Genomic DNA, 24193 nt, shown 5'->3' on the forward strand with positions numbered 1-24193 from the left:
AACACAAAGATATCTACAATCACATATTGTTTTCAACATTGTGCTAAAAATAAAGTTTAAAAAAGAAAAAAGCACACTGTCATTAATGTAGTTCAGTAACTTTACTAGATGTAGTATCAAGACGCAAAGTGTATTTCTCTACACTGACAATAAAAATTATAAAATGGAATAAAAACATATGACTTAAAAAGGCAACAAAAAGTGGAGGAAATCTAGAAATAATTCTTTTAAATGATGTGCAGCCAATTTGAAAGAAACTTTAAAGACAATATGAAAATGTAAATATGTGATGAAATCTATCATGTTCATAAATAGGAAAATTCAGTATGATAGACATTGACTGTCACCAACATAAACTATAATCCAACGCAATACCGTTTAAAATCTTAAAAGATATTTTCCCCATAGACCTTAAAAAAAACGTGATTTTAAAATTCATATGGAAGACTACAAGGCTAAGAAATTTCAAAATTTGCACAATTAACAAAAAATAAGCAAAGTGGTTTTATTTTGTTATAGGCTGCTTATAAATCTACGGTAATTAACAAAGTGAGAGATTAACCCACAGACAGAAAAATACATTAATGGAACAGAACAGATAACAAAGAAATAGACCCATGCATACACAGACTTTATGGTAAAGGAAATCAAAATATTTTACCCCAAAATGTATTTCCTTGACATATTTTGGCTCTTCAGAGAGCCAGCAAACAGAAGTAGTCCTACAAACCCATCGTTTGTTGGGGAGATATACATCTGTAGAGAAAATCTGTAATGATGCAGCCAGGTTTTCTCTGAGGCCTTCCCTTCTCTGGATTTCGGAAAGATTAATAAGATCAACTTCACTAGTTAGGGCTCCTCTTCTTCCCCTCCCATAACCTGTTTGCCACTATAACCTGATTTACCACCGTAACCTGTTTTGTAAGGATCCAAGCTCTCATTCTTTCTGTAACTTCGAGGTTGTATATAAGCCACTGAACTACATTGCAGGGGTGAGAGTAATCACTCTTTGGTTCTCCTCTGTGTGCACATTAATAAATTTGTTTTCCTGTTCTCCAATTAATCTGACTTTTGTCAGTTAATTTTTTAGCAAAATTTCAGAGGGCAAACGGGAAATTTTTTCTTGGCCCCTATGATGGGCAATACTAATCAGAAATGAAAAAGATGCATCAGTCAGTAAATGATGTTTTGAAAACTACTTGTCCATATAGAAAACAATTATGTATCTCTTTAACCTATATCATATATATAATATATATATAAATAACTTATATCATATATATATATAAATAAACCCAGACTAGTGAAAAACTCAAATTTTTGATAATTTTAGTGGAAGAGAATGTTATTAGGAGAATGTTATTATGACTTTAGCATCAAAAAAATTTCTTAAACACAATGTAAAATGTCTAAATCCTAACGGAAAAACATGGATAAAGTTGGCAAAATTTTAAAAAGCAAAATCCGACACTAGAAAAAGCCATAAACCAATTTAAAATTTAAGCCACAGATTGGGAGTCAATGTTCTCATGTGAATAACTATAAAAGACTTTGTATCTGAAATATGTAATTACTGCAAAACGATTACACAAAAACACTTAATTAAAAAACAAATAGGCGAGTGATGTGAAGAGCCGATTAACCAAAAGAAACTATAAATGGCTGAAAAACATATTAAATACTGTTTCATAGTCTTATTAAAATGTAAATTGAAAAACAAAGACATTCCATCCCTACCCCCACCCTCATTAGATTTAGCAAACATTTTTTAAGTTTGATGAAACAAAGTGTCTGTAAGGTTTTGAGGAAGCAGGAACTCTATACATTGCAGATAAGATAATGCATTGTTTCAAACACTTAGAAGAACATTTGGCAATATCCAACAAAGCTGAAAACATTTATGCCCTACAACCAATATTACCCTTTACCAGGTGTGTATCTTAAAGAGGTTCACATATCCAGGCAAGAAAACATATGATAGTATTTTTGAACTATTGGAATCGTGAAAAAGAGTAAGAACACTCTAAATATACTGCAGTAGGAGAAAGGAGAAATACATTGAAGCATGTTCATTCAATATAATACTGTGCAGCAATTAAAATGGGTTAACTATAGTTACAAATACCAACATGAATAAATCTGTAAAATATAATGTTGAGTGTAGAAGATAAACAGAGTGCAAAGTTAATGGTTGGAGATGATATGCAGTGTGGCATGCTGCTGGCAAGAATTTTTAATAGGAGAAGTTAATTGTATTGTTTTTAAATAATAGTAATAATATTAAAAACATTTGAATGTTTTTACAGTCTTACAAGATTTTTCACATGTTATCTGTCGTCATTTTCACAACACATTTGTGAGTTAAGTACTATTTTTATCTCCATTTTTTAAAAGGGCCAATTCAGTCTCAGAGAGTTTGGTTACACGGTGGAAAGGAGACTCAAACCCAAGTCTGTAATATCAAATGTCATGCTTTGTCTACCAAGTAGTATTCATAAAATACCATCATTCTGGTCATCTATTTGATTTATGCCAAAGCATGGTATTGTGTATGTTCAACTCCTTTCCTGGACTTCATGATCCTCTCATTACTGTAGGTAGAGGCCTATTAAATTTCCCCCAGCTGTGTCAGCAATTCTAGTCATAGATTTATTCCCTCTTCATTATTAACCACAGGTCTTTTATCACCAAGACCTGCCAGTTCCACTTTCAAAAATGTATCCCAAATCTCTTTATGTATGTGCACATGTTATGCTTTAACCCTAATCCCAACTACCATCATTGCTTGCCTGCACTACTGCAGTAGCCTCCTAACCTATACTGACCTGTGTTCCTAGCATCTGCTTCTTCAAGTCCTTACTATTAAACACAAAATGCCTCCTATGTTTGAATAGAAATGATTATTTAGGGACATGAACATATAGGGTTCTGACGGGAAGAAAAAATGTATAAGAAAATCTTCCACAGTGGTTGCCTTTTCATATTGCCTCTCCCATTCCTTTGTTCAGTTAATTAACTGTCAGCCAGCAAATACGTATGAAACACTGGGCAGAAAAGATCTGAACATTCTGACTCAACCTGATTCAACTATGTCATGATTGATAAAAAGGCAATTCCAATAAAACTCTGTTTATTCATATGTTTTAACTTTTTAACAAGAAAGCACAAATAAGACAATAAAATATCTGCCCCCACTGATATAAAAGACTGTTCAAACTTCTAAAATTCAAAAAAATATAAAATGAAAAATGCATGCTTTTTATTCCTGCACTTCAACCTGCTAATCTTTCCCCAATAGTTAATTCTATAAAGCATTTGTTATTCCTTAAGAAAAAGTATATTCTAGCATATATATGTATCTGTGAATATATTTTTCTAAATTCAACTAATATACTATACATAATTCTGCATCTTTCTCTTTCACTTAAGAATATGTTTGTATACTTTTTCATATTAGCTCAAATGGATGTACTTTATTACCATTAATGACTATATAATATCCCATGAAATGGATGCATTTAACTATTCTGTTCAATCTCATCTTACCTGCTTTGTGTCTTTAAGGAATTTTCATGTTTTATGATGCAATGAAGTCGCTTCTTGTTTGCAACCCAATAATAAATTAGGTGTTTATTTTTAGACTATTTCTAGCATTTTAAATTACTTAGGATGTTAGAGGAAAGCTGCTACATATATTACAGTTCACCAGCTTCAACTGGAACCAAAAGGAAATCTTAAGCCACGTGGCTAATAGAGTTTCATTCTATTCTGCTCTGGTTAGACTACATATTTAAATCTGGGTACTATATTAAGATGACAAACAATGAATTAAAGTGAGCCCCTGAAGGATTTTGAAGGTATATTAGAACTAATCAAGGCAAGTCAGCCTGAAGAAGTGAAGACTTGGGGTGTGGATATAAAATTTATTCTGATGTATTTGAAAAGCAATCAAGGATTAGAATAAGAATTTTGGTTCAAGCTTATAAGAGGATGTTTAGACATAGAAAACCAGTGACTTTCAGATGAATAGATTTTGAGGTTGGTGAATACCTACAGGTGATAGGAGAATTTCAAACCAGGTGTGTGAAGCACAATATCTAGAGAATATTGAAATAGACAATTGTTGGCAGTATAGACAGGCAGTCTTATCAGTGTGATCCAATTTATCAAGTAAGAAGAACAGTGTGATAGCGAAATCTGGGAACCAGAATTATAGTATCACCATAAAGCCTCAGTTTTAGGAGGGACACACTTAAACAACCATCTGAACCCGGAACACCCTCTGGAACATCCACACAAAGGGGTCATTTAACATAAAAATAAATGCATATATTGTCCAGGTTCTCATCTAAAGGTACTGTATATTATTTTGGGGAAGCCCTGTTTAAGAAAGTTATTTGTAATACTGAGATTAAATTTATCTCTTTAGTAGTTCCACCAATTAATACTTCTCAAAGGTGCCTCCACACTTCTGCGACCAACCTTCCTTTTGCCCAGAATGCCTTATGCCCATCCCTCCTGCCCATGTGCCAAAGGTTTACTGAAGTTCTGTCTTCTTTTCAAAATGTTTATTGTTAGCCCCAGCCCATAGTACATTTCTGAACTATTATAGAATGTCCTGTATATATCATCTATCAGACATATAGATACAGATGTGGGTGCAGATATAGATCTGTCTCAGGTATATATAACATTAGATGCCTTTTCCAGGATACCTTCCTTACATCCCCAACTTCACTGTAAATGTCAAGGCCAAGATTATGTCTTGTACATCTCTGTATCCAAAGAACAGCTAGCACACTATTGAGCCTGTTGAGTGCTTTCTAAAGAAAACTGCTTGCTGCTGGCCTTCTCTAGTTGAATACTTGCACTTCAAAGATGGGAATAACCTCTGTGTTGTGCAGATGAGCAAGGAAATGAGACTTGAAACTGGAAAGTAGGTGGAGTGTATCAGGACTACTTCATAGCCAAATAGCTAAATAGATAAGTTTGTGTTCCAGTCCTTCTCTCATCATTTCATCAGCCCTTTGGGTTGTTTTAAAATTTCCACATGGTTAGTGCCCACAGGCAGTTGTTGGCTTCTTAGAATATAGTATTGTGACTTCGTACCAGTTGTAAAATTGCTCTTTGCTTCTGGCCCAGTCTGTTTGCTTAGAGTGTGCTCCACCCTGGATATTATGCTTGGAAATTTCCCCTTGTTAATGAGTTACCAAAAAATATCTTAAATTTGGTCTTCTTAAGACTGGTGCTTTCCAGTGAGTGGAAGAGCAGAAATTCCAATAGGACTCATCAAAGGAGGGTTGAACACTATGTTTTTTATTAAACCTCTCCAATTACAACAATCCTTTCTGCTACTTCTTTCCTCATGAATCCTAGAGAAAAATATTTTCTTTTGCTATAAATGTGAATAAAAATTCCTTAGATTTATTGGCATAAGGAGGTGTCTGATATTCTCAGAGAGAGACATTGAGAACAATTTCGGGTTTTTCTGTTTTAGCATATCTAAACATACAATGTCTACCTATGCCTGTTTTATCTTTTTATCTTAAAATATAGATAAGTATAGATTCACAGAAAGTTGCAAAGAAATGTACAGGAAACTGCTGTGTACCTTTCCCCCTTTCCTGGACACTCCTAATGTTAGCATTAAGAAATTGACATTGGGATAATTCTCAAAGTTTATTCAGATTTTATCAATTATGCATACAGTAATGTGCGTGTATGTGTGTGTGTGTAGTTCCCTGAAATTTGATATATGTAGCTTCATGTAACTAGAACCAAAATCAAGATACGTAACTACTATGTGGCACAATAAATCACCTCATTCTACCTTTTCATAATCAACTCCCTCATCCTTAACACCTTTCAACCACTAAATTGTTCCCAACCTCTAATTATGTTATTTCAAAAACGCTATAAAATAGAATCATACACTATGTATTCTCCTGAGACTTTTCTTTCATTCAGAATAATTCACTTGAGATACATCTAAGTTGTTGTTTGTATTAATAATTTGTTCTTTTTTATTGCTGAGTGACATTCTGGTGGTATTGATGTTTGTTTGTTTATCCTTTTACAAATAAAAGACAGTTGAGTTGTTTCCAATTTGGGGGTATGAAGAATAAAGTCAGATACAAGATTTGCAACTAACAGTTCTTTTCTTTCAGAAAGTATGTCATTTCCTCCTGACCATCATGGTTTCATATGTGAAATCTGCTGTTATTTGAATCAGTATTCCTCTATAGATAATGCATCATTTTTCTCTGGTTGTTTTAAAACTTATTTGTCTTTAGTTTTCAGAAGTTTAATTATGATGTTGTTACGGGTGGGTCTTTGTTCTTAGAGCTCCCAAGATGGCGGCGGGCAGCTCCCAAGATGGTGGTGGGCAGCTCCCAAGATGCTGGCGGACACTCCCAAAATGGCAGCAAGCCTTTTGTTCTCTGATCTGGGGTTCTTGGCTTCACAGATTCCAAGGAATGGAACCTTGGGCCATCCAGTGGGTGTTATAGCTCTCTTAGAAGCTGTGGGTCACAGAAGAGAACCGTGGAACCCAGCAACTAGTGTTCAGCTAGATTAGGACCAACCCAGGCACTAAGCCACTCAAGAACAATGGCGAGCCTCTAGCCTGAAGCGGAGTGGCAATGGGCGCCTCGCTGGATCAGAAACGCAGTGGATACCCTGCCGGATCTGGAGGGATGGAAGTCAATGGCAGGTCTGCGAGGGCAGCAAACAGAAGTGGTGGACAGTGAGCAAAAGCTCAGCTCGAGCCGGAACAAACACGGAACAGAAGAATTATGCAGTTGCAAGATTTAATAGAGTGAAAACAGAGCTCCCACACAATGGGAGGGGACCCAAAGGGGGTTGCCCACTCCCGGCTCTAATGCCTGGGGTTTATATCCCAATCATTGTCCCTCCCCCTGTGCTCTCAGGCTATATATGATTTGACTATTTCTTTACCTCCTGCTTTTAGCCTAATTTGTATTTTAGTGAGCCCTCTTTACTACCTGATTGACCAGGTGTGAGCTGAGTTACAAGCCCCATGTTTAAAGGTGGGTGTGGTCACCTTCCCCAGCTAGGCTTAGGAATTCTTAGTTGGCCTAGGAAATCCAGCTAGTCCTGTCTCTCAATGTGTCTGGGTATGAATTTTTCTGGGCTTATTTCGTTTATGTTTTCCTCAGCTTCTTGAATGTGTAAGTGGACTTCTTTCACCAAATTTGGGAAGTTTTCAGCCATATTCTTTCAAATACTTTTGAACTTTATACTTTTTCCTCTTCTTCAATAACTCCAATGATACAAGTGTTAGATTTTATTATCTCATATGTTCCTTAGGCTCTGCTAATAATTTTTTAAAGCCTATTTTCCTTCTGTGGCTCAGATTTAGTAAAGTCTATCAGTCATCCAGTTCACTGATTCTATCACTGTCATATCCATTGTATTATTGAGCCCATGTAGTAAGATTTTTTTAAATTTCAGCTTTTTTTTTAATATTCTCTCATTTCCAATATTTTCATCTTTCTAAATCTTTTTGGATTTTCTGGTTTTTTTTTACTTGTTTAAAGAGAATTTACAATTATTGGTGAAAACCTGTTTATAATGCCTGCTTTACATCCTTGTCAGACAATCTCAACATTTGTTTTATCTCAGTGTTTGTGTCAATTAATTGTATGTTCTCATTAAAGTAGTATTTTTCATCATACTGTATGAGTAGTGATTTACAATTATATTCTGGACATGTTGTATATTATGTTAGGAGACTTGTTTCTATTTAAATCTCTTATTTCATCAGCCAGTCACCCTACTTAGATTTTGCACGTGGGTCTTTGCCTACTTTTGTGAGCTGTAGTTACAATGTCAATTTAATTTTTAGAGCCTTGAGGGTCTATTCTGATTGGCTTTGTACTTCTGGCTCTGCTGGATTTCTACTCAATCTCTGCATGTGCAATTTAGACTGCCCAGTGTCACTGAGTGGGAGTGGCAGGATACTCTGGGCTTCGGTTGCTGCTCCTGGGTAGGATCGGTCTCATTGTTCTCCCAGGTATGTCACAGGAACCCTGCTGTGCTATTGCTGCTATGGCAGACTGGGCTGCCACTGATCTGGGTGTAGAGTGGTGAATGGATTCCTGATTGGCCCTGCTAACACTCCTAATGTAGCTGCTGTTGCTCTGAGTATAGGACAGAGACTCGGTTATAGGGTTATAGCTGCTGCTGTGGTGGATTGGGTTCCTACTAGTTTGGATGTGTTGTGTGACATGAGTCCCTTACTGGATCCTAATGATTCTGTTGCTACCCTAGGCTTAGGCAGGGAACCCCCTGCAACTGTCACTGGGGTGGAACAGGCCACCTGCTTCAATGTGGGGTAGATTCGATTGCTACAACTGCTCCTGTGGTTGACTGAGACTGCCACTGCTCCAGGTGTGTAGTAATCAGTGTGTCCATGTTGGGTCCTCCTGCTTCTGTTGCTGCTATTACAGGTCTGGCCTTTGCTGTCCTGGGTGTTGGTGCTGCTGCTATGGTACTTTGGGCTATGTGCTTCCATTAGTATTACATAGGATAGATCTTTCTACTAGGACTCTGTTGGGTTGCCTTTTTTTGAGGGGTCCTTTGGCCAGTGAGATGAGAATTTTTTTGTTTTCTTTTATTTATTTGTCTACACTCATTGGAGGTTCCTGATTACAGGCCTCTCCAGAGCACAGTATGGGACATATGGAAAAACCTGGGCAACTCACTATGGTGTTATTATTCAAGTCCTAAAGTTTCTGGACAGTCTGACTTCTTTTCTCCATCCTTCAGGGTCCTTTTCTGATTGTTTGTGAAATAATTTGCAAGGTATTTAGGCGTATTTAGAGGGGAAGAGCAGGGCAAAGTGAGTTTACCCCATGTTTTTCCGGTACTCAAAAACCTATGCCTTTGGCCAGGCGCAGTGGCTCAGGCCTGAGATACCAGCACTTTGGGAGGCCAGGGCTGGCGGATCACCTGAGGTCAGGAGTTTGAGACCAACCTAACCAACATGGAGAAACCTCGTCTCTACTAAAAATACAAAATTAGCCAGGCATGGTGGCGCATGCCTGTAATCCCAGCTACTCGGGAGGCTGAGGCAGGAGAATCACTTGAACCCGGGAGGTGGAGTTTGCAGTGAGCCGAGGTTACGCAATTGCACTCTAGCCTCAGTAACAAGAAATTCCATCTCAAAAAAAAAAATATATATATATATATATGCCTTTTATGATGTTTTATAACAGGAGGGCTTAAGTATAAGAGTATATAAAACTAACCGTGTTGGAGCAAGATATTAAAAGTAAATATCTGCACTCCTTTCTCCCTTCAAAAGTAATAGTGTAATTGTGAAGTGGATTAGAGATTTGTTTGATTTTTATTTCTTACTAATGGGGTATCAATTATTTGCAATGAAGATCCACACCCACTGGGTATATTAGCTTCCTTTCAAAGAGGAATGATACATCAGTTATCATTATTGTAACAAAATGGGGCATTTCTTTTAATTTTATGATATTTTTCTCATTCATTTTTGCAGAGATGTTAATGTTTGCATTCTAGACTTTAATATTAAATTATGCAGCAGGATAACAGATGATAATTTGGAGATCCTAGACAAATGTCAGTTAACACAGAATGAACAATTTTGTCAATAGTCAGGGAGGTTTTGATCCAAGTTTCTAAGACATTTGCCTACGATTTTGATTAACATGAAAAGATACAGAATTTAATTAAACATAGTATTTTTAAAGGTCATTCTTTCAGTAAGCTTTCGTCTTAGTCTTAGACTTCCTTATCATTATCACCGTTGTTTCCATCAAGTAGATAGATATAGATCTAGAACTGCAGTTGATGAAATACAGTGGAATAGTAATTTAACTAGCTTTTAAATTACTTGGGCTATTTTGAATAGTATCTGGCCTTTTTTAACCCAAAGACTACTTACTTATTTAAATAGAGTCCACATTTTATTAAAAGTAATGGCAAAAACCACAATTACTTTTTGCACCAACCTAATATTAGAAACCTATATTCTGAAGAAAATATATTTTAGGCTATTTTGTAAAGAGACTTCTTGTAAGAAAAGGATATCTTATGTCTATCTGTGTTCCAGGCACTTAGCTCACTGCCTTACAACTACAAAGTGTTCAATATATGTTTGCTATTGATGATATTGACGAAATTATCATTCCCACAAAGGATACCCTATACCCTTTGAAATGCAGCAAATACACCATCACCTTGAAATCTTTGCAGGAAAAATGCTTTTAAAGTGACAAGTACAAGTAGGAGCTCTCTGAGTGTTTGTTAACCTTTACCATGAAAGCAGATTAAAATTCTCCAGAGTGTAATAAGTCGACTGTTCCACTTGTTACAAATTTCCTTCATTTATCTCATTACCCAAAATGACATTTAACATCTTGCTCAGTTGGAATAATTTGATCTAATGCACATTATCTTTCAATGAATGATGATTGTTCTAGTAGAAGATGAAAGCCCAGTTATAATAAGATCATTTGGTCAAATGTGCACAATGTTGCTAAAAATTCAGATAATAATTTAAAGACGCTTTTTAAATCCAGTTTGAACTACCAGGTTATTTTTCTAAGGCTCTTTTCAGTCTATTACCTTCAGGCTATTTCCACATAATGAGTATCTTGACTCTCCTGTCATCCCTTTTTCTGACCTTGTTAACTTTCTTGACTTGATGCTATGCCTTATCTGACATCTGAACTGATGAGGTCCAAGATCTGTTATAAAAGAGGCAACAACTTGAGGTCTACTGTGGGAATTTGTCCAGTCCTTATTGTATTACACTCAGGATGCTAAACTGTGTTTTTAACAGCCACATATTTGATTTTTAGTTTTAATATTCTCTTTGAATTAATATCCAATTATCTACATTCCTGATTCTAGCTGGTTAACCACCATATTTCTTGACTGGAACCTGGCTGTGCCAGTACACTGGGCATTTACATATCCTTTATAAAATTTGTTTAAAATTAGAAGTATACTGTCTTTCTAAAAATTTTTTGAGGAATACATGCTTTCCCTAGAAGAGCCAAACTCAGGTTCTTAGCTGCCGAGAGCTCCACTTTATGCTCTGGAGCTTCCTCAGTATTTTCAGTACTTGACTATCTCAGTTTTTATTACCTCACACCTTTTGTATATGGCCAAAGAAAGTGAATACCTCTAAAACCTAATGCAAAAAAAAAAAAAATCTATTAACACCCTAGATTTAGCTTAGAGAACATGGCATGCATTCTCTCCACATGAGGTTAATTTTATGTGTCAACCTGGCTAGGCCATGGTACCCAAATACTTGGTCACACATTAATCTAGATGTTTATGGGAAGGTATTCCAAAAACAGGATTAATATTTAAATTAAATTAATGGACTTTGAGTAAAGCAGATTATCTTCTATAATGAAAGTAAGTCTCATCCAATCATTTGAAGGCCTTAACAGAAAAAGACTGATCTCTCCCAAAGAAGAGGAAATTCTGTCAGAAGACTGCCTTCAGACTGGAACTTAAACTCTTCTCTGGGTGTCCAGCCTGCCAGCCTACCCTGCAGATTTTGGATTTGCCAGCCTCATGATCACATGAGCCAATTCCTTAAAAGAAATCTCTCTCTCGGCCGGGCGCGGTGGCTCACGCCTATAATCCCAGCACTTTGGGAGGCCGAGGCAGGCGGATCACGAGGTCAGGAGATCGAGACCATCCTGGCTAACCCTGTCTCTACTAAAAAGTACAAAAAAATTAGCCGGGTGTAGTGGCGGGCGCCTGTAGTCCCAGCTACTCGCAAGGCTGAGGCAGGAGAATGGCGTGAACCTGGGAGGCAGAGCTTCCAGTGAGCCGAGATCACGCCACTGGCTCCAGCCTGGGCAATAGAGCGAGACTCTGACTCAAAAAAAAAAAAAAAAAAAAAAAGAAATCTCTCTCTCTCTCTATGCATATCCTATTAGTTCACTTTCTCTGGAGAACCCTGACTAATGTACTGTGCAACCACCAGTGGGGATTAAACCTGCTGAGATAATTACCCCATTGTTGAGAAGGAAGAAGCCACATACTTCTCTTTCTATTCTGATACTTTCAATGATATTGATGAAAATAAAACTAGTATTTTAAAAACTTTGCTATGTGCCACCTTGCTTGTTTTTGTTTGTTTGTTTTTGTTTTTGAGACAGAGTCTCCCTCTGTCGCCCAGACTGGACTGCAGTGGCGCAATCTCGGCTTACTGCAACCTTCCTCCGCCTCCCAGGTTCAAGTGATTCTCCTGCCTCAGCCTCCTGAGTAGCTGGGATTACAGGCACATGCCACCACGCCCGGCTAATTTTTTTTTTTTTTTTTTTTTGGTATTTTTAGTGGAGACAGGGTTTCACCACATTGGTCAGGCTGGTCTCAAACGCTTGACGTCGGGATCCACCTGCCTTGGCCTCCCAAAGTGCTGGGATAACAGGCGTGAGCCACCACACCCGGCTGCCACTTTGCTTTTTTAGGCATCAACTTTCTGAGGTAAGTAGTACCATCCCACTTGACATTTGTAGAATCTAAAGCTTGTGGAGTTAAATTATTTTGCTCCATGTCACCCAGCTAGGGAGTGCTGGAGTCAGATTTCAAGTTCTATTTTGTCTGGCCTTAAAGTTCATGTTGCTCCAATTTGACCCACAGATTTAACCCCTCCTGTTGTAAAAATGATTAATTCACTTGTTCCTTTTTTTTTTTTTTTTTTTTTTTTTTGAGACGGAGTCTCGCTCTGTCGCCCAGGGTGGAGTGCAGTGGCGCAATCTCGGCTCACTGCAAGCTCCGCCTCCCGGGTTCACGCCATTCTCCTGCCTCAGCCTCCGAGTAGCTGGGACTACAGGCGCCTGCCACCACGCCCGGCTAATTTTTTTGTATTTTTAGTAGAGACGGGGTTTCACCGTGGTCTCGATCTCCTGACCTTGTGATCCGCCCGCCTCGGCCTCCCAAAGTGCTGGGATTACAAGCGTGAGCCACCGCGCCCGGCAATTCACTTGTTCCTTATACAGAAGTCTTGGATGAGAGTGATGGAGAAATTATACCTAAAATCAGATTTTGGTCCAGATGCCATAAGAATTTCATCCTTCAAGGAAGATTCAGTAATCACATATATATTTTGTGTCAAAACTAGTACCAAACCACAGGAATTAGGCAAGCTGTGGCATAAGGTTTGCCTGAGATGCTCCCGTTTCTAGCACTGATAGTGTGACGTCCTAGGAAACCTCTCAATCTCCAGCAAACCAGCAGAGTTGGTCACCATAGGTTAATGAAACTAACCCTACAGAAAGTAAAAAAGACAATAGAGAAGAGGCTTTTCTGCAATGAATTAACCAAATATTTATGTGTAATTTAAGGCAAGCCTAAGGACAATGGAAATACTCTGTTCATTTTTCTTAATATTGGTCTATTGATATTTTGATGCTATATTTGACTTCTTGGATTTCTACTGTTCTGAATTTTAAATTTGTAGAATTAAACAAGGAAAATCAACCTACTTAATCTGTTATGACCTATGTTCTTTTTATTATTTATAAAAGGTAGACTTTGCAAATCCTTTTTAAAAACTTACGGTCAAGGCCAGGTATGGTGGCTCACATCTGTAATCCCAGCACTTTGGGAGGCCGAGGCAGGTGGATCACTTGAGGTCAGGAGTTTGAGACCAGCCTGGCCAGCATGGTCAAACCCCATCTCTACTAAAAATACAAAAATTAGCTGAGCGTGCTGGGGCATGCCTGTAGTCCCAGCTACCTGGGAGGCTGAGGCAGGAGAATGGCTTGAACCCAGGAGGTGGAGGTTGCTGTGAGTTGAGATCATGACATTGCACTCCAGCCTGGGTGGCAGTGAGACTCCGTCTCAAAAAAAAAAAAAAAAATTTAGAGTCAAATGATCTGTGAAATTTGACATTAAGCATTTTTTAAAAACCCAGTTTCATTTTTTATAATTGCACAGCATTCAGTCTTGTTAAATTTCAGGGAATGGGCTCCTTACAAGTAAAGTAATTTTGAGAGTCAACACTCCTTATAAGTAAAGTAATTTTGAGAGTCAACAATCACAAACTGTATGACCTTGATAGAGCATCAGTCTACCTGCACTGACAGGACATCAGAGTAGCTAGTTGAAAACAGAACAATTTAGTAAACAAAAAAGTTTGATCAAATGTCAAAGAACCAATTCGTTGTGTTTAAACATTTTCCTTCCACTTAACACAGCAAGAATACATTTAATGTAAACTTTTATCCCATATAATTTTCCTACTATCATAAACTGAATTTTCTTCAAAGTCTGGGTATTATCACTCGAATTAGTGTCAGTATTTTTGGAAGAACTTTGATCTAAAGAACAAGCAAAATTACAAAGACAAAACTTTTCTTACAATCTTTCTTCCCTTTAGGTCTTTTCATTAATGAAACTGGACAGGTTCCCTTGTCCCCCTCGCAGGGCATGTGACGAGGGGAGTGGCTCACTTCTTCAGTGCCCTGCTGCTCAGACCTCTAGGGGAGCATACAGAGGGCCAGGCTGTGGGGCGCCAACCCCACGGCAGCGCCTAGGGGTGAACGTTTACAGCTTCTGAAGCCCCAGTGAGTATGCGTTACAGGGTGCTCTTTTAGTTTACCCATCCGAAGGTGGCTTGCGTTTACCAGCTCATTTAAACCCCCTGCCTTATCACAAGGACAGGGTGTTTTCTGTATGCCAGGGTTTCTTGCCTTGGTGTACCGGAAAATTTGAATCACACCTTGGCTTGGAGAATGAGTGCAAGGTTTTTTTTTTTTTTTATTGAATGGAAGTAGCTCTCAGCAGATGAGGAAGGCAGAAGGGAGACGGAGTGGGAAGATTTTCCCCTGGAGTCGGGCCGCTCAGTAGCCGGACTCTTCTCTGACCACCCGGGCCAAACTCCGTGTCGATTCCCCAGTGGATGGCCTCCTGGTGTGCTGGCGTCTGCTGGTGCCTGTTGGCATGTTCTTCAACTGTTGTGCTCCTCTCCACGTCCAGCCACTTGTTCTCCTTCTGCGGATGTGCATCTCTTGACGTCCAGCCGCTTGCTGTTGTCTGCCCGCTAGGATCTTGGGGTTTTATAGGCACAAGATGAGGCGTGTGGGGACAGAGTGGTCTTGGAAAATGCAACATTTGGGGGTGAAGGCAGGAGTGCCTGTCCTCACCTAGGTCTGTGGGCATAGGCCGGAGAGTGGAGCCCTAGCCAGGGACCCGCCTTTCTCTATCTAGCACTTCGCTGCCCCCCTCCCATATCATTAACACTTTGACTACCCTTACTTTATTGATTTATCCATGGAGAAGACATGAGGAGGACCTCTAAATTTAAGGAAGGTTTTTTTTTTTTCCTCAAATGACTCCTTTCATAGTGCTCTGCTGTCCACCCATGGTATCATTATTCCATCCAATATACTTATATAGCCCCATCAAACTTGAATCACTTCTAATCCCAAAGTGACTCTATTCAGTGCCATGCTATATTCTCCATCCTCCTCAGACACAAACTTGTTAGATCCATGTATTAAAGCAAATCATATCTTCTAAACTATTCTACAATATTTTGAGTTATCCTTCTGATATTTTTCTTTCTTTTTTTTTTTTTTTTTGAGACGGAGTCTCGCTGTCGCCCAGGCTGCAGTGCGGTGGCATGATCTCGGCTCACTGCAAGGTCCACCTCCCGGGTTCACACCATTCTCCTGTGTCAGCCTCCGTAGTAGCTGGGACTACAGGCACCAGCCACCACTCTCGGCTAATATATATATATATTTGTATTTTTAGTAGAGACAGGGTTTCACCATGTTAACCAGGATAGTCTCAATCTCCTGACCTTGTGATCCGCCTGATTCAGCCTCCCAAAGTGCTGGGATTACAGGCGTGAGCCACCACACCTGGCCTGCCTTCCGGTATTTTTCTATGCCTTGTCTATGGATCATCACAGAGGAATACGAAACCTGGAAGATTTAGACTATTTGTTCAGACCAGGTAGGAGACAGAATTCCAAGCAATGGGAATGACACACATGAAGACAGTAGGTAGAACAGAAAAGGTCACCATCACTGGGTTATAGATAGCAAGGTGACCAATGTCATAATAAGGCTAGAAGACTGTGTAATTTACTTACTTATTTCAAAGAAATAAGTAATATGAACATTTCAAGAAATGTCTAATTTAGTAGAGACATGAAGTCAGGAGTCTTTTATTCATGGTTTTTCTTTTGAGCTTATGAAAATAGACAGCTGTATTGAAAACTTCAGATTCACAAAAGAGCTTTTGAAGACCCTTTCACTAAATAATACTTTCTTTGAAGGCATCTGGATTTCTTTATCCATAAGGGATATCACTGTATATCTTAAGGGCAAAAAAGCCTGGAGGATATTTTTGAGCTTGACTTCTTTGAAAATATCCAGGTGCTAGAGATATAGTGTGTGTTTGAAGGAAACCGCAAACGTAGAATTTTTTTTTTTTTTTTTTTTTTACGTATTTCAAACCTCATTTAGAATCTGGATGCTATTTGAGCTGGTGTCAAGGATGCATGAAATTAAATTTAGAAAATCTCAGCTCTAAGAAATGCCAATATTTTTCCTGCATCAGGTAGTTAGGTGCTGGGTAAGAATTAAAACTGGATGTTTTCCCATAGAAATGAATGACACCGGTGAGAATATTTTCACAATTTTGCAATCCATAATATACTGATAATTTAAGGGGCTGAGGGCAGATTCAAGGAATCTTATAAAAAGGAAAGGGGAAGATCTGTGGAATGGAAAAGGATCTTATGGGAGTTTGCTACTTTTTGACTAAAAAGCAAAAGTCAGATTTTTAAGAGTATCTGCAAAAGTCATTCTCATAGAAAGTATATTTTTAAAAGAACGATAAAACATTTTAAAAATAGTATTTGACTAAGTGATTAAATTTAAAAGACTAGAAACCCATTTGGTATATTTTATGAATAACTTAGTGATTAAATACTGAAGTTTTCAAATCAGAGTATATTTTACTATTACATTTGAAAAACACATTAGGCTGTTTTTCATACATATCATTTTTATTCACATGAATGATACTAATGTGAGATATTTAAGAGCTTTATTAAGCAAAAATTATGATTCCATTTTATAAATGTTTTATGATATGAATTATAAAATTGAACAAACATCACCTGTGTTTGTTAGTACATTTTTAAACATGAGGTTTGTATTAGTCTGTCTTCATGCTGATGATAAAAACATATCTGAGAATAGGAAGAAAAAATGCTTTAACAGACTTACAGTTCCACATGGCTGGGGAAGCCTCACAATCATGGTGGAAGGCACAGAGGAGCAAGTTATGTCTTACATGGATGGTGGCAGGCAAAGAGAGCTTGTGCAGGGAAACTCCCTTTTATAAAACCATCATGTCTCATGAAACTTACTCACTATCACGAGAACAGCACAGAAAAGACCTGCCCCATGATTCAATTACCTCCCACTGGGTCACTCCCACAACAGAGGGGAATTCAAGATGAGATTTGGGTGGGGACACAGCCAAACCATATCAAGGTGGTTTTGCGTACTGAGGATTTTCTTCTGAGGGCATTAACATTTACTTTTCCCTATATTGCAAAGTTTTTAAATTCTAAATCAAACAGTTCTTTCATCACAGATTCTCTGCATGATAAAATTTTATATTGTGAAAGTACTTGCCTGCTTACCCTTCTCTTTTGCCATTGGACCCGTTCAAGAATTCTATTAAATATTTAGAAATGATATGGTTAATCACAAATGAGGAAACTAGAAATCAGAGAGATAAAACTTAACTAAGTTTTACATGGCTAATAAGTTGCAGAAGGAGAACTAGAACTTGGGATTCCTGGCTCCCAATCCAGTGTTTTTTCCATCATGTTGTGTTGTCTGTTCTTAATCAGACCACTTAGTTCAACATAAATATTTTCCCTAAACCCAGTAAAAATGATGCTTATTAATCATTCTACTGACTTGTATGCTTTGTATCTGAAAGAAAGGAACGGGTGGATCATATGAAATGTTCATGAAATAGTGAGAGCATTAGTGTGGCAACACCTTTCTACTTAACAAGTTTAGTTTGATAAAGTTGGACAGACAGCAGAGTATCTTTCATGATTCTTTCATGAATGGCTTAAATGAGAAACTACTACTTACTACTCACAGATTCACTGTGTTAGCCACAGTAAATAATATAGAGATGATCTTTGGCATTTATGGCATTTTCATTATAGGGAAAGAGGCAGACAAATAAGCAATTAAAATAGAGATTAATGTTACAATAGAGGAAATAGGTGCTGTGACAACATATAAAAGGGACATCAAACCCTAATTTAGGGACTCATGGAAGGCTTACTAAAGAAAGACATAAAAGATGGGTAAATAACTGGGTAATGTGTGTTCCAAAAAGAGGAAACAGCATGGACTGAGACCCAAAGAACATAAAATATTTGAAAAACTAAAATGAGTTCATTATGGCTGGCATAAAAATCACTAGAGGAGAAATGATGATCAAGGAAGTGTTTTCATTGTCTTAGAAGAGGCTGAATGGAAGGAAAGTGTGAGAGAAGGAACATGGAAGGAGGCAAACAAAGCACCAAAGACTATAACCCTGACCTGTCTTATTCCAGGTTCCAGGCTTCTTATTGCTACCAGGAGATTGTCTCCCACCCTTCACAGTGTTATTGTGGCCTTTAAGCAAAAAAAAACTAGTGTTTATTAAATGCCAACTGTATGCCAGGTCATTTTCAATGTGCTATCTCATTGAAGCCTCATGGCCCTCGAGGCAGATACTGGTACCCTTATCTTACAGAAGAGGAAACTAGGACTCAGAGAGGAGATAAAAATTGCCCAAGGTCGCATGATTAGTAAGTGACTGTGCAAAGACCTTAGTCCAGGTCTCTCTGCTTTCAAACCCAACACTATTTGACTGTATTCTATTGTCTCCTTAGATTTCAGTACAATAATTATGGTTCTTCTACATTATTACTGCTTGAATAGAACAACTTAACAGAAAATTATTTGGTTTATCTCATTTAAAAATAACCTCTCCTAACACCATTAAGTCAGAGCATATTTCCTGAATGAATGGATTTGAGGTCCGACTAGTCATGCAGACATGATTAGGAGAACAACAAGGACTTTAATAACTTTTTTGTGTGTAAAATTCCATTCACTCTCAGATCCCAAAGAGAGACTCCCCTAAAGCTTTTACAATTCTGTAGAAATCTCGGGTTGAGACAACCACCCTAATAATAATAATAATAATAAAAGACACCTGCATCTGAGAAGATTCTGCCTTGATAGGTTTTTTTGAATGCAGAGTAGGAGGTGGTAGGATGCAAAACTGATTGGGAGCTGTTCCAATTTAAGCAAGAACTTACATATGTGAAATCTAATATTGGAGAAACTGACTTGGCACACAACAGTCTGTTATAAAGGACATGCCCTTCCTATGTATTTTTGTAACAGTTCTGGTCTTGCATTAAAAATGGCATCTATTTTAAAATTGCTAAAAAACTAGATTTTTAAATGTTCTTACCCAAAAAAAATGATAAGCATATGAAGTGATGGGTATGTTAATCAGCTTGATTTAATCATTTCATAAAGTACACATATATCAAAACATCACACTGGGCCAGGTGCAGTGGCTCACACCTGTAATCCCAGCACTTTGGGAGGCCGAGGCAGGTGGATCACGAGGTCAGGAGTTCAAGACGAGCTTGGCCAAGATGGTGAAGCCCCGTCTCTAGTAAAATTACAAAAATTAGCTGGATGCGGTGGCAGGCGCCTGTAATCCCAGCTACTCGGGAGGCTGAGGCAGGAGAATCACTTGAACCAAGGGGGCAGAGGTTACAGTGAGCCGAGATTGTGCCATTGTGCACCAGCCTGGGCAACAGAGTGAGATTCTGTCTTACAAAAAAAAATCACACTGTACACCATAAATATATATAATGAAAAAAACCTGCATCTGGCTGGGCATGGTGGATCATACCCGTAATCCCAGCACTTTGGGAGGCCAAGGCAGGTGGATCACCTGAGGTTGAGAGTTCGAGACCAACCTGACCAACATGGAGAAACCCTGTCTCTACTAAAAATACAAAATTAGCCGGGCATGGTGGCACATGCCTGTAATCCCAGCTACTTGGGAGGCTGAGGCAGGAGAACTGCTTGAACCTGGGAGGCGGAGGTTGTGGTGAGCCAAGATCGTGCCATTGCACTCCAGCCTGGGCAACAAGAGTGAAACTCTGTCTGAAAATAAATAAATAAATAAATAAAAATAAATAAATAAATAAAAAATTGAGGGCCATTAAAACTGCTCTTTTGGATATGAAATAAAAAATTCTCAGCTGGTCGCAGTGTCTTATGCCTGTAATCCCAGCACTTTGGGAGGCTGAGGTAGGCAGATCATGAGGTCAGGAGTTCAAGACCAGCCTGGCCAACATAGTGAAACCCCATCTCTACTAAAATACAAAAAATTAGCTGGGTGTTGTGGTGGGCACCTGTAATCGCAGCTACTTGGGAGGCTGAAGCAGGAGAATCGCTTGAGCCCAGGAGGTGGAGGTTGCTGTGAGCAGAGATTGCGCCACTGGGAACCAGGGCAACAGCGTGAGACTTCATCTCAACAACAAAAAAAGAATTCTCTCATGTTCAAAGTATTGGGAAATGGCGCCTTGCATTACTTTTGGATTGACATTTTAAATATAATGCTTTTGTTAGATGTCTACATAATAATTGATTTTAATGTATGTGCAAATTGTATTTTTTAAAAGAAAATAATATTTCTTTTATACTTTAATATGGCTACCCATATTTTAATAAATTCTAAGCACAAAGTTCTTTCAGTTTCTTTTTGGCAGTAAAATAAAGAACATTTACAATTCATTAGTTAACATATCACGTATGATATTCATTATCTTCATGTTTTGTTTGAAATTGGTTAAAATTGATATAACCTCTGCAATAGCAGAGATCAGTTGCTCTATTGAGTATGAATCCTATGGTGAATACAAATTTGAACTTTTCATTCACAATAAGGCACCAAATACTGTGTTATTATTCCATTTTTTTTTTTTAAACCAACTGTAACCCGAGGTTGTTACTGGTGCCTGCCCCTATGCACTTTGAGATACTTAAGTTGAGATTGTTTCAGGTTGCAAACTCTAAGTAACGTGTAATAAACTTTCCTACATTAACCTGATGTGAGAAATTATTTTTAAACAAAGGAACTTTTGTGCACCAATGCTTTGCTTCTCCTTAAGATAATAAGAAAATAAGAGTGCTTTGCTTTTTTGAATAATTTTAACGGATTCTGGTTTGAGACTATCCTTTATAAAATCGAATATGTGGTGAAAACACTGCGCTAACTTCTAGATAAAAGGAACTGAAGCTACTGAGGACAGTGATAAATAAAAATAGAAGCAAATACATGGAATGTCTTGAGCCTTAAAAGACCGTCTTACTTCTTAATTCCTATATGTTAGGAACTGTGGCACAATAAAATAAGACATCATTATAAGTGGCCAGAAGAATTTCTAGCTTAAAATAATGCCTGATTAACAGCCCCTAATTCAGACTTTCCTAGCTTCCTGCTAAAATACCACATAAAGGCATACATTAATGTTAAATCTCATGCCACTTGAAAACAAGCACTGACCTAATGCTAGATTGTGGAAGAAATGTCTATTAACTATAAGAATATGGAAGTGGATTAAGAAAAAGACTTCAGGTCTTGCTTGCTGAGCTTTCTATATTTCGCTCCATGAAACAGCTTTTCTCTAGAAGTCAAGAAGAAACAAGAAGGCTGAGTATAGCTTCTCTTCTCATTAAAAACATTCAGAAACGGCTATAATCAAAATATAACAGGACAGGAAAAAAGGGAGATGGTACCTAGGGATAAAGTTTTTTTGTGAGGAGAGGTCAGGGAGGAATGAGAAAGACACAGAGAGAAGTCTTGGAAGCAGTATACTCAATTTTTCTGAAAACCAGGCAAAGTGGTAGAAAATTATCCCACTTCAGAACATCAAAGTTGTACTGACTGTTGCTAAAAGTGGGCGTGGGATGAAAACGAAGCGTATCAACCTGCTCCCAAATATTGATTTTAGAAGTGAATTTATCTATAATTTAAGTAAATAAAAGGCAGCTCATAGGCTGTAAAATAAGTCCAAATAAAGCTTACTTCTTTCAAGTAAGCCACCACCACCACCACAAGCACTGTGGGTTTATGGGAAATGTTCAAGAATAAAGAGTAGGAATATAAAACTCACACTTTCAAAGGAAGCATATATATTTGAAAAATAAATGACCTCCTGAATAATTCTGAAGAAATTTCTAAAGATGTTGCATATCTTCAATAGACTGCAAGGAAGTGTGGTATTTTCAAAAAAGGAACAGAAAATTATAAAAAGAAACAAGCTCAGATGTAAATTATAATGGCTGAAATAAGGAGGTATTGTAAGGAAACTATACTATAATAATAGAATTAACAGCCACATTTGAACTGAGTAAAGGAAATAGTTAAGACTGTCAAAAATTATTTCAGCCCAATAAGTGAAAAGAGTAATAAACTGTGTCAGATAACTGAGAAAAATGGCAAAGACAAATAAATACTCTAAGATTACAGTGGAAAGGCAATACAAATGCAATCTAAAAAGTATAGGTGTTCCTGAGGAAGAAATAGGAAAAGTAGAGTCAAAAGAAATAATCAATTATCTTTTAAATCTGAAATAAAGAAAACTTGTGTTTACAGATCGAGGGTCTCACAATTTTCCTGGCAAAATAAATGAAAAAAATCCATATATATATACACATCTCAGATTTTTTAAATAACAAAGGTATATAACTATCTGACAAACATCCAAGAAAATTTCATAGTTCTCTATAACCTGGGAAACCAGAAAATTTGAGACAGGTCTCAGTTAATTCAGAAAGTTTATTTTGCCAAGGTTGAGAATGCTCCCATGACAGCCTCAGGAAATCCTGATGACGTGTGCCCAAGGTGGTCAGGGCAAAGCATGGTTTTATACATTTTAGGGAGACATGAGACATCAATCAATATATGTAAGAAGTACATTAGTTCGGCCGAGCACGGTGGCTCACGCCTGTAATCCTAGCACTTTGGGAGGCTGACGCGGGTGGATCATGAGGTCAGGAGTTCGAGACCAGCCTGACCAACATGGTGAAACCCCCGTCTCCACTAAAAATACAACAAAAAAAAAAAAAAAATTGGCCGGGTGTGGTGGCGGGCACCTGTAATCCCAGCTACTCAGTAAGCTGAGGCAGGAGAATTGCTTGAACCCAGGAGGCCGAGGTTGTGGTAAGCCAAGATCGCGCCACTGCACTCCAGCCACGGTGACAAGAGCGAGACACCATCTCAAAAAAAAAGAAAAGAAAAAAAAAAAAAAAGTACATTAGTTCCATCCAGAAAGCCAGGGACAACTCAAAGAAGGGCCCCCCCTCTCCCTTCCGGCCCTGGGGCTTCCAGGTCACAGGTAGGACAGAGACAAATGGTTGCATTCTTTTGCATTTCTGGTAAGTGTTTCCAAACGAAGCAATTAGAATATGCATCTATCTCTGTGAGCAGAGGGATGACTTTGAATAGAATGGGAAGCAGATTTGCCCTGAGCAGTTCCCAGCTTGAAGGGGCCCGAGATATTTTCTTTTCACAAACCCTAATTAAAAAACAATTTTTTTAGCAGAGCTATCGTGTTTTCAGAGATATACCATGTGGTCTATCTTTAGTGGATGCTAAAAAGAGTTGTAAAATTTAACATCCATTACTAATATAAAAAATTCTTAGGAATATCACAACATATTACTGACCAATATGAATTATAACTATAGATGCAAAAATTCTAAATAAAATATTAGATAATGGAGTCTAGCATTATATGGTAAAATATTAATGCACCATAACCAATATGGTTTATTCCAGGAATTCAACAATGATTCTTTGTAAGGAAATCTGTGAACAAAAATCATAACAGAAATAGATCAAATGACAGATGTACACTGATCTATATAGTGCAGAAAAGGTAGTTGATATAAGGCAACACTTATTCCTGAGAGGGACAACATTTTAGAAACCTAGAAATGAAAATCTTTCTTAATGTCTTATTGAATATGTATTTCCAACTAATAGCTTCTGTGATATATACTGTTAAAACTGTAATCACATTGAAATAGGAATAAGG

This window comes from Nomascus leucogenys, chromosome X (genome assembly GCF_006542625.1).
Source record: "Nomascus leucogenys isolate Asia chromosome X, Asia_NLE_v1, whole genome shotgun sequence".
NCBI classification, from domain to species: domain Eukaryota; kingdom Metazoa; phylum Chordata; class Mammalia; order Primates; family Hylobatidae; genus Nomascus; species Nomascus leucogenys.